At 35.7% G+C, this 7898-nt stretch overlaps 1 protein-coding gene across 8 annotated transcripts in view; it reads right to left on the minus strand.

Moving 5' to 3' along the window:
- The window catches only part of st3gal3b (ST3 beta-galactoside alpha-2,3-sialyltransferase 3b), a 64822-nt gene extending 57942 nt beyond the window's left edge, over positions 1–6880 (minus strand). For 2 of the 8 annotated variants that reach the window (XM_016556561.1, XM_016556559.1), the window contains exon 1: positions 6608–6877. The gene's annotated coding sequence lies outside the window, so the exon portion shown is untranslated. Of the gene's footprint in view, positions 1–6607 lie in introns of all 8 variants that reach the window. The other 6 variants (XM_016556563.1, XM_016556562.1, XR_001640400.1 and 3 more) reach the window with 5 other exon arrangements.
- Between the last annotated feature and the right edge of the window lie 1018 nt (positions 6881–7898).

Here is a 7898-nt window from a genome sequence, read left to right on the forward strand (position 1 = left end):
TAAGGGGCGTAACATTTCCGTCACACGCTTGAGGAATTCGTCCAATCACAACGCACTGGATAGCTGGCCAATCAGCGTACACCTCGCTTTTCAGACCGATGAGCTTTGTAAAAATCGAAAGGCGTTTCAGAAAGGCGGGGCATAGAGGAGAAACAATAATGTATATTATATGGAAAATAATGTGTTTTTTTAACCTTAAACCGCATAAACACATTGCATTACACCAAATACACAACATAATGTTCTTTTTAGCAACGTCATATGACCCCTTTAAGGGTGAACAAGCATGGCTGTAACAAGGTTTTGAAAATTAATGAGTTCTGGGATGGGGTGTTAAGAATTCTGCTATAATATCACCTACAAATGCAACTTATTATATACACTATATATAAACTTGTAGATATAGATGTTTGTGAAAGGTGTTGTCTTTGTTTTGGGGGTGGGTATTGTTAAATTAGACCTTATTTGTTGCTTAAAAATTTGTTAATACTTTACTATTGGTTAGGGGTGGATATTTCATTATTCATGCAACAATACTTATTACTGTAATAGTTTTCATTAGTAAGTTTTCATTTGTCTAGTGCTCTTATGGTTGTTTTAACATGACTTTGTGAAAGGTTAACTACTAAAACTGAATGAATAGCCTTTTCCATGGCGAGTGTTTGCATATTTGGCATATTTCATATTGATGATCATTGCGTTTGTCTTACCAAATATACACACTACCATTCAAAAGTTTGGGGTCTGGACATTTTCTTTTTTTTTCTTTTTTTTAAATAAATTGATACTTTTATTGAGCAAAAATGCTGAATAAAAGTATTAACAAATAAATTGATAAAGACAGTAAAGACCTTTATATTGTTACAAAAAAAAATATTTTTAAATGACATTTATAAACAGTACAGTTATTTTAAACTGTAATAATATTTCACAACATTGTTTATATTGCATTTCCGACCAAATAAATGCAGCCTTAGTGAGCATAAGAGACATCTTTCAAAAACAAAAATTTGCTAACCCCAAACTATTGATTGTGGTTACTAGTTATCATAGCATAATGCATTTAAAAACAGAAACAGAAGCAATTACTAGTAACTATGTAACAAAAATGTGAATAAAAAAAAATGCTGACATGGAAATTATGACACATTTAAGTCTTAAAGAACATTTGAAGAGTTCAATTGCAAAAGCCTCTAAGGTGACATCAGAAATTTTCTTCTAAAATTAGCATTTTTATCAGGCTCCTATTTTTAGGTTCAGTAATTTTACTTTAATGGCAATGTAAAGGTCCTTTTCTATGCCATTAAAGTGAAATAAATAAACATAAATATAGGAGCCTGATAAAAATGCTCATTTTAGTTGAAAATTTCAGACGGCACTTAGAGGCTTTTGCATCTGAACTCTTCATTTACTACTTTATTTTAAATGGAAAAGGCTTACAATATTTAAGAAATAGAGAAGAACAAGAAAACAGAGCAAATAATTGATAAAGAAACTGAACCACCATCAAAAACAACCACATTCACGACTTTCTTTTACAACCAGCAGCAACAGGCGTAACAGGATAACAAAACAGGCACATTATAAATCATCATAAATTAAATGTGTTCTTACTACAAACTCCATCACAAAACCACCACCAACATCCCACAGGAACACAACCTATATTTAATGTGTGAAGTCAGTTCCCCTCGAGTTCACACAGGCGTCTCAGTACATTAACCACAGGTGTAGTTCATCACATTAAGTACGAAGGGTCCTATAAAATAGTAATTTATTTATTAAAAGTTTAACAATAATAGTGGCCTATGAAATGCGTTATTTCTTTCAGAACTGTATTGCACTGTATATCATCATTAACATTATCATTATTTTTATTTTGGCAGGTTGTAGTGAAGAGCTTTGAGTGTCTGTGTGTATCTTCCGATACTTTTATCAAAGAAAATGGTGAAATGCACGTCAAGTGAACTCTCAGAGCAGCTCTGGAGATGAAGTTCATGTGTTCATGACCTCATATATTGAGACGGCAGATGTTGAAAACACCTCAAGCGTCACGCATGCTTGACTATGTGTAGTAGATTAAACTGCACCGCTTATTCACACAGAGAGACGCAGAATATGCAGACTTCATACTTAAACCAGTCTTTATACAGTTTAATATTCACAGACACTAGCCCATATTGCAATTGAATTCATTGTACAGCACTACTTTTAAATTATTATTTTTAAAATGATTCCATGATTGTGCTTTCACACTGGCAGTGTCATGTGCAGGTTTAAATTACCACTCTGATAGATTCTGCTCAAGTCATGCTTGCAAAGTTGGTTCCAATCAATCGGCTTGGTCATCTGCATTTTCAGAATATGAAACTGTAATGAGAGTAACTTGCGATTGAGTGGGCAAACCACTGATGCTAATGTGCTCTGGTTATTATAGTGTTAGGGGAGGGGCCATGCTCAGTGGCTGCAGTGCGTCATTGAGACATGATTTCAAGTCCCGCCCAAAAAATCCTGAACACAGAAATGCTGAAAAACTCTTTAACAGCCTAACTCCACAATTCAGTACTACATTGTTCACAGTCTCTGTAATGTGTTTTCAGCAATACATTTCTAACATTTATAATGTGTTTAGAAGCAATTCTCTGAATTGCCTTTACACGGACTTTAAAAATGGGTAGGATTCAACTATTTGGACATGGAGCCGCATTGAGATTTGAGAACCCAATATCTCTGTGACTGAACCATACAGGGTGTTAAAAATGAAAATTCCAAAAGAAACGTTTAAGAACCAGAATCTAGAAGGACATTAAGATATCTTAAATAACTTCTAGATGTGCAGGCATGCGAATTTTGAACATCAAAAGTAGGACTGGGCGATAAAACGATAATTATGATATAATTTTCCCTCGATAGAACGATAATACATGTACGATATAATTTTTATACACCAAAAGCGGAATGAAACAGCGTTAATGGTGCCAAATGGACCAATTATCACCGTGGATCAAACGGTCGTGGCAAGAAGGCATACAGCTACGGCCAGAAGTTAACAATAAATTAAATTTTCTACCTATTAGATTGTGTTTTATTAACGTCTACACCTACCCCAACCTTAAACCTAACCCTTACAATAATGATCGGTCTCGATCACACGACAAGCGCTGTGAGATCCAGCGAGAAGCACTTGAATTCCGTGAAGTACACAAATGTCTCTGTGATTTAGTTTAAAGCCAGATGAAACAGTGCTAACATTCTCAACAGCACTGACAAGGTACCAATACCATGGTATTGTTGCAGAAATATTGGATATCAACCCTCTACATTGCGAGTAAATCACTCGCATATGCGACTAAATCTTCACTCTGGGCGACTAAATGATGTCTAATATTAGCCAATGGCTAATAAATTCTCAAATTTTACTCGCCAGTGTGTGAGTAGGAGGCTAAGTATAAGTTTAGCACAGATATATTTTCACTCGCCGAACACTCTTGACTGAGCGTTTCAGAGTTTCTCTCTCCATCAAGCGATCTGTGCAATTTTTCAGTTCATCTGAATAGATGTGCAACGCACCTATATTTGACGTACCGTAAACTCTAGTGTGAAGCGCACGACTCGCCGTCACTTTATCTCACACACACGCAGAGAGAGAGAGAGGGAGAGAGAGAGAGAGAATTGAACTTTTGAACTTTTGCGCTGCTAATGCAATGCTCTACCACTGAGCCACAGGAACACTTAAAAAAATAAAAAATAAAAAAAAACTATAATCTGTATCGACAGAGGTCATTATGACTAATCGTATCAGCTGAGAAATTTTTTATCTGTACATCCCTAATATTTTTGCCACTCAGTCGTATGTTCTATGCAATTGTTTTGATAGAGGGAAACAAAATACATTTCTAGTTTCAACATTATTATTATTTTTTTTTTTTCAGACATTACTCTTAAAAAATAAATATGTGCAAAGTGACCCACATTTGCATTGAGTACAATTTCAGTTTTGTGTACAATTACACTAAGGAGCCACACTGAAGTCCCTATATCTCTGGAAATGAATCAAATAGGGCCTTAAAAATGAAGATACCAAAAGAAACTTTTGTTAAGAACTAAAATCTTTAACTCTGTAAATATAAATACATGACATTTAATATGTGGCTTTCTTCTCCATTTTTGTACTTCATCCACCAGAAAAAAATATAAACAAAATTAAACATTTGTGCCATCCTCTGGTTATGTCGTCACAGAAAGACCCTCGAGGGTGTGTTGGTTAGGAAAGAAAAAGAAAAGAGGCAGGACAACTCACCAACTCATCATATACATGGTGAGATAACCAACAACTACCACAAAACAGCTATTAATCAATTCATCATCAAGGCAAAAACACAATTGTTTGTTTAATGTTTTTTTCCTCTTCCTAAAGAATGGGGTACGAAATCTGCAGTCAGAGAGTAATAGCTAACTCTGGACTAATGAGTTTGTGAAAAGTGAGGGCCTGCAAGTATTTTGTCTGCTAGGGTTTGACAGTAGACTTCTAATAGAATAAAAGAATAGTTCATTCATTCTGACTCATCATTTATTCATCCTCATGTTGTTCCAAACCTGTATGGCTTTAGATGTTTAGCACATTTCACTCTAACTTTCTACTGAAATTGAATGGTGACCTGGTGCTTTCAAATGCATCATAAAAGTAGTACATGACTCAAGTTATAATTCACATCTGTGTACACATTCAAATAGGACAAGCAGTGGGATTATGTTCAGTAAATAACTTTTCTTCACAACTGTTCTTCACACAAAACTATTGTATGACTTCAGTACACTTGGAAAATAGTGCAGAAATAGTATGAAACACTTTCATGACAATCTTATGGTTCATTTTTGGAACTTGGGTGCTTCTGGTCACCTGCTTCAGGTCCTGCTAATCACCCGCTTTATGACATGATTGAAAATTATACAGGTTTTCAGTAACACAGGGTGCTTGAATGATGACTATTTCCTTAACCACAATAAATTTAACTCATGTCAACCAACCAAAGGGAATGGGAACAATTTATTGTGGGGGAAAAAAATGCAGCACCAAGGTGGATCAAAGTCGGTCATGATAAACCGATTAAATCCTATACATGTTATTCTCACATGAGTATAACAATCATTCAAAACTGCATTAAGTGCTACAGAGATTGTGTTCCCCATTTGATACCTAAATGCAAGTAAACAAAGAAAGCATGCAAATAAATATACACCTTTCCCCTCAAGTTCACACAAGTGTCCCAGCCAAGTAACCATAGGTGAAGTTCATCACATGAACATGTTCCATAACGTCTGATAACCAAAAAAAATGTCACAATACGTTTTATCTTCATTTTGTTGATTATATCTATTATTGAATAATTTAAAACCAAAATTAATTTGTGAAAAGGTCTGCGTTAGAAGTATAAATACCATTTAGTTTGATACTTCGTCAAAACAATGAAATCAAAACATGTTGGCTTAACGGTATGTATACTTTGTTTGGACAGTGGATCTAAAAAAAAATCACTCCATAAGTTTAGCGTAAAGTGGCGTTTTAAAAACTGAAAGAAAGTCCGGATCCATATGGTGGTCACTCATACAAGTTCACACAAGTGTCCCAGCCGAGTAACCATAGGTGAAGTTCATCACATGAACATGTTCCATAACGTCTGATAACCAAAAAAAGTCACAATACGTTTTATCTTCATTTTGTTGAGTATATCTATTATTGAATAATTTAAAACCAAAATTAATTTGTGAAAAGGTCTGCGTTAGAAGTATAAATACCATTTAGTTTGATACTTCGTCAAAACAATGAAATCAAAACATGTTGGCTTAACGGTATGTATACTTTGTTTGGACAGTGGATCTAAAAAAAAATCACTCCATAAGTTTAGCGTAAAGTGGCGTTTTAAAAACTGAAAGAAAGTCCGGATCCATATGGTGGTCACTCATATGTTGTATATCTGGCTATTCTGTTCTTCAAATCACAAGTGACTTGCAGCAGCAACAACAAACGAAGAGCACATTTTGCTAATGTTTTATCTGTCTAAAAGTATGCAGACTGCTGTATGATAATGGAACTGTGATGTCCCGATGCGGTATGTTTGCATTTCTCAGACTTGAGAGCGCAGACAGGCTAACGGTTTACCCCTTTACTTCACACACAAACCAGCGGTCAGCTCTCAAGATAAACACAACATAATCGATACATTTAGACCACATAAACCCGAGTGTCGATGGAGAACAGGGTTAGAAAATCAGATTAAAAGACATATAATGGAAAATATGAAGGACGTGCGATGGATTAAATGCGTTTAGGGGCCTAAAGCAAAGCAGCCTGTTTGCGCTCATTCAGCTAGCCAGCCACACACAAAATACAGCCCATACGGGTTCAAACTCATTCACAAGCACGCAACATATGGTGCTCTTTTAAAAGCACTCATAAATTTATATATTCAACGTTTTACACATCGCCGAGTTAGTTTATCGCGCGCAGATTGAACAGTAGCTCTGTGGTAAAACAAACGTCCGGTATAACGCTATAAATGTCCATATAAATTCCCCCTTCCATCGGTATACTTTCACATTACGTTACCTGTCTCCACCAGTAGTCAAAACCCTCAGGTTAGAATGTTATCGACCCCATTTTTCTTTTCCTCCGTTGTTATCGTCCATCCCTTTTCGATTAAAAAAAAAATGCGAGGATACTTTATCACCTCCTCAAAGCAACGAGAGTGAAGCTGGGTGTTGGTTTATTTGGGAATCAACTTCTCCCTCTCCCTCTCCCCACCGTTTTAAGTGGGAGGTCTACAGACGTACTCAGCACGGTTGTCTCAAATTCTAGCGAGTCGACTACCTAGACGGCATTATAGATGGGTTACAAATTCGCAGTTTTGGGACATCGCCTATGCCTACTATCCCAGCTAACACACCACGTACGAGTTACAAACTTATTGGTACTTTTTGGTCATTTCATGACTTACTAACTGACAACGTAAAAGGACCTAGCATGCTCGTAATTTCACCAGCACCCTTGATAGCACATATGATGCTGTTCAGTACCGAATTTAAATGCATTAATTCATGTAAATATTATCTGATAATATTGTAAATGTTGATACTTTTGATAGAATTTGCCACATCGCAGTTACTGACGTACATTACAAAGTTACATAAATACAGAATTTCACTTTTACGCGTTTTAAATAAATGAAAAGAATGAATGAGTCTTCATTCCTCATTCTCTTCTTTTAAAATAAATTTGGGCAAATGAAGACATAAATTAGGTTAGCTACTGTACGTCCGCCCATTGAAAAATGCATTTAAAAATAAAAGTACCAGATTACCAACACACAACTATCTGATCCACGACGTTACTGTGACGTCACGTCGCAACTACGATAACGTCACAATGTTAAGTTGTGGAGATGTTTTTAATTATTATTTTTATTGCAAAATGTGCATGTACAAATATTTAAGTATTTTTTAAACAGTTGCCACAACGAAAGTTTGGTCATCAGATTACGTGGCAGTTGCGTAACAGTCACGTATTTTTGTTAGCTTTGTATGTAATGAATCGATTGAACCACACACACACATATATAAACCCTGAGACTCAACTATTTTCTGCAATTCTCCAGCTGTGGTCCTTGGAGAGTCTTTAGCCACTCAAACTCTCCTCACTGTGCATTAGGACGATATAGACACACGTCATCTTCCAGGGAGATTTGTAACATTTTCTGTTGATTGGAAATTCTTAATTATTGCCCTGATGGTGGAAATGGGAATTTTCACTGCTCTAGCTCTTTTCTTAAAGCCACTTCACTAATTTGTGAAGCTCAATTATCTTTTGCTGCACATCAGAAATATATTCTTTGGTTTTTCTC

This window comes from Sinocyclocheilus rhinocerous, unplaced genomic scaffold, assembly GCF_001515625.1.
Source record: "Sinocyclocheilus rhinocerous isolate Xijiao unplaced genomic scaffold, SAMN03320098_v1.1 scaffold1458, whole genome shotgun sequence".
Taxonomy (NCBI): domain Eukaryota; kingdom Metazoa; phylum Chordata; class Actinopteri; order Cypriniformes; family Cyprinidae; genus Sinocyclocheilus; species Sinocyclocheilus rhinocerous.